We start from the raw sequence: 4,352 nt of genomic DNA on the forward strand, positions 1-4,352 counted from the left end.
AATCTCTATGTTCCTCACAGAGACAGGGCATTCCCTTTCTGATACAGCTGCAAGAAACAACATAATCTTTTTTATTTTCTGTTACAATTAACAATTTATTTTTTTTAAGGAAGAATGTAACATTTCTCAAAGAACATTTGTAATAATTTCTGATTAGGGCATAGTTCTTCTGGTTCTGCTGATGGAATTCATATTTCTTTGTTGTAAATGTGCAGAGTCTGTGCAAAATGACGGAATAACAGTCTTTTTCTCAGCAAGATTTCCCTCCCCATTCCAGATCCTGAAGTTTTTCTCTGTCCCTTTGCTATTACAATAGGACACAACTGACAGGTGGGATATATGGAATTTTTGCAAAACTCTATTTTTTTATTATCTCCTTTATAAAATGAAAATACCATGATAGGGACAGCCAAATCCATCTAATTCAGTATCCTTTCTTTGGCACTAGCCAGCTGAGGTTGGCTAAGCAAAGAATAGAGAATGATCCTTCCTTGGGTAAGGATAGACAACTGCCAACAATCAAGAAGTCAGAGAATTTTTGAGCCAGACATTGCATCTGGGCTATTGTTTTTGATGTTCATCAATGGACCTATTCTTTGTAAAATTCTTTTTTGCCATTTTGAATCCATTTATATCTCTTGGCTTCCACAACATCCTGTGACAGTGCTTTGAGTAAAAACTATGCTTTGAGTAAAAAAATTGTTTGTTTCCTTTATTTTAAACACCATGACTCAAAATTTCAAATACTGTACCCTCTTGCAAGGGATATAAGAAGGGTACAAGAAATACTGAACAAATGGTGCCTATCACCTATATTGGGTCTATTCACCTTTCTTGTATCAGTCAATATAGGGCATTTGCTGTATTAATTATCTCCTTTACCAGCTGAAGAGTTATAATTTGTTTACTGATTCCATACCTCTCATCGTCTTTATCAACATTTTATCTACATATTTTTCACTCTACTGTATCTTCTAGAGATGGAGTCACCAGAACTGCAGGGGACTGCAACAGCTATGGGAAGAGTCTTGGAATGAATAATGTTAAACCACATACTTACATTGTAAGTTTTCCTAAATGCCAGGCTAAGCTCCAATTTTTGGAATGGACCAGAGAAAATTTTAAAACCAGAAGTTTATCTGTTTCTACCACTTTCAGGACCACCTCTGGATTTTGCTTTTGTTTAGTTGTTTTTATTAGGGAGAGTGATTCATGATTTTGGGGTTAGCTATACTTTATGTATGCGCTTCCCACCACTGTCTTTGGTTTCTGGCTCCTCTCTCTTTCTCACACTTAGAGCAACATGATATCCAAGTGAAATCAATCATAAACATAACGTACCCAAATTTTGGGTGTTATACTGCATTAATCTGTAAGGAAAGCTCTCTCTATTTACAATTTTATAGCATGCTTAGGTTTTTGATCTCAGCAGACACAATCCATTCAAAAATAAAAACATCAATTAATTAAGCAGTTGTTGAGATCAGAAATCTGATACCCATATGGTGTCAAATTAGTGCCTGAAAGCAGTTAACTGCCAAGAGAAGTACATGCATCTGTTGCAAGAGATTAAAATGAAGTATCTATTAATTGCTGAGAGTTTCTTGATTCAAAATTATATTGCTGAACTGATTTTCTTTGTGTTATTCATCTTTAATGTCATCACTTGTAAATAAAGACTTGATTCAAAACTATCAAGTTCCAAGCAAATGCTAAGTACCCTCTAAAAAGCAAGCGAAGGAAACTCAGCTATGAAGAGATGCCACAAGGCATGCACTGTGTTTTTGTTCCATTGCTAGGATCTACATAAAACCAGATGTATGCATGAGAGAAATGTTGCCTGATATAACAATGAGTAATAAAGAGTATCTCACAATCATAGGATGCATGACACAATAATGAATTGTGTATTACATGCTTAAAAAACAATTAAAACTGTCAGTTTCTTTTCAGTGGAAGTTCATTGGCAGAATTGTGATACAGCAAAAATTCCACTTCAGGTCTTTCATACTATTTTCCTGTTTTCATGTGCTCACGAATAAGAAAAGTGCAGATGTCAGAGGAACATACACTGTGTGTCTCTGTATCCAAGGAAATAATTGTTTCAAAATACAGTTATCCGGTTACCATCAGCTTATTTTTAACATCTTAAAGTTAAAACTACATCTGCTTGGATAACACTGAATCCCAAGTCAGAGGTGTCTGCCTCAGTCAGGCCTCTTGATGCAGAAGGAAATATTTCGTGCTAACTCAAGTGGTGACATTCTTTCTTCTGAAGCAATGACCTGATATTATTTTTATGAGGATATACGTTCTGTTTCTTTAAACACGTAGCAGGAAACCAAGCAGGATGGGGATGGGGAAAGAGCGTACAGCAGCAAACCTAGATTGAGGAGAAAGAGACCGTGCACACGTGTTTTTTAAGGAAAACACTCTTCTCCTTATTTTTATAAGTGTCTGTGTACAGGTGTTCAGGAAAAAAAAAAAGACCAGGAAGCCCCACACTGCCAAGACTGGATTTTGTGTTTTGTGACTGCAGTGCAAGTGGGGCATACGCTTGTAAACATAAAAGTCTTCTCTCACTTACCTAAGACTCAATCTAAATAACTCTTGCCCAAACTACCTGCTTATACCTGCTGCCTCACCAGATAAATTACGTAGAAAAAATTATTTAGAGGTTATCAGCAAAATAGCTACTTCAGAAAACATATCTTCTCCTTACTTGTTCTTGTGGTAACTGTCTGCACGTGAAGTGTAAGAAAGCTAAAAAACAGACACCTGAAGTAGACTGCCTCAGGGACAAAACTGTGAGTTTTCTGGTCATTTCCTTGGAGAAAATGGGAACTAAGCTATTTAACACCAATTAAATTCTCACCTTCTAGAGTAGGGAAATTAATATATCTTCAAAACACTGATATCAAAGACTAGAACAAATCTAAAGATGATAACTGATGACACTTTTGGTTAATAGTCAAGCTCATAAGCTAAATCAACAGTTTTAATGAAATCAATATTTTGGGGGGATAACTATCCTGCCACAATCTTCCCATTGGCTTTTCTCCAAAAAAGAAACTGAAAAAACCAGCAAGATTAGTGGGCACATAATTTTAAAAGTCTCTTTTTGGGACAAAATATTTTAAAGTTTTCTGGTTTGTTACTGAGCAATAAATCTCTCACACAATCACTCCTCTGTAGTTTTTCTTATTTAAATCTCTAATGAAAGACAGTCTCTTCTCATGTAGGGAAGCACCCAGGGAGTCACCAAATAAGACAGATATTTTAAGTATAACATGGAATGATACCCTCCTGTCTTCATTATGTATTTCCAGGGTCATGTCATTTGGGCTCAAAGATGAAAGAAAATGCGCAAATAATACCTTGATTAAGATATGTACCAACATCAGGCTGGTAAAAAATAAAATAAAAGTCTTGCAAAAAAAGATGTTATCATTTTTATTAATCAGCACTTTTCTATCAGCACCGGAAATTTACTGTTTCTCAGTTTAAAAATAAACAGAATTACTTTGATTGTAGAATTTCTTTTTATGTGATGCCAATAATAATTATTCTTCTATTAATGTTTCAGGCAAGTTTGATCACTATTCCTGCCTTGTGAAGTATCATAGCTCCTCCATGGTCAGTAGGAGGAGTAAGGCAATGTCCCCTTATTAAAACTGTGTCATTGACATGAAGAAAACCTGGGGATGAGCTCTTTGCATCTGATGGTTCCCAAACACAGCCATCAACTTGCAATGCTCCTTGGAAATTCCTCTCCCTCTGACACCATAAAACAGATAAAATAAACTCAGTAAAAAAGTGTAAATCCAGTGTCTGAATACTAAATTCCAAGACTGAGTTGTCTCCCCACCTTAGTCCCGTATACATCTTGTAAGGACTCCACACCACCGGGAGTCACGCTGGAGAGCTGTAACACCAAAATCTCTCCCCAGAAATTATTCTTTTGTACAGGCTTTGAAAGACAGCCCTGAAGCTGCCTCCTGAGGGCTACACCTCTTGCTCTGGCATCTGTGGTGGGCCAAGCTCAGGCCCTTGGCAGAGATGGGCTTTTGGGGGCCACAGAGCGGTCCAGCAGCACCTCAGGAAGCACTGGAAGTCCTCAAGAGGCTGGAGAATGATCTCACATCTTTGGCTGCTCACAGGCCTCTCTCAATTATCTGTGCCAGGAGAACCTGGAACAACTCGTGGTTCGAAAGCTACCATGGCACTTCAAATGACAGGAACATTATCTCCTCCTTAACATTCAATTTTGAATCTCCATTTCTCAAAAAGTGTTGTATGGTATTTCTCCCAAACTCTGCTTCACTTTGAGGACTCATGTAAATTGTTGTTTA

At 37.1% G+C, this 4,352-nt stretch overlaps 1 long non-coding RNA gene across 1 annotated transcript; it reads left to right on the forward strand.

Moving 5' to 3' along the window:
* The first annotated feature begins 976 nt into the window (after positions 1-976).
* Positions 977-3,799, forward strand: LOC108499149. Its single transcript, XR_001875444.1, has 3 exons — positions 977-1,063; positions 3,330-3,408; positions 3,587-3,799. It is a non-coding gene; the product is annotated as an uncharacterized LOC108499149 (long non-coding RNA).
* Positions 3,800-4,352: the final 553 nt, after the last annotated feature.

This window comes from Lepidothrix coronata, unplaced genomic scaffold, assembly GCF_001604755.1.
Source record: "Lepidothrix coronata isolate B3197 unplaced genomic scaffold, Lepidothrix_coronata-1.0 Scaffold70, whole genome shotgun sequence".
NCBI lineage: Eukaryota > Metazoa > Chordata > Aves > Passeriformes > Pipridae > Lepidothrix > Lepidothrix coronata.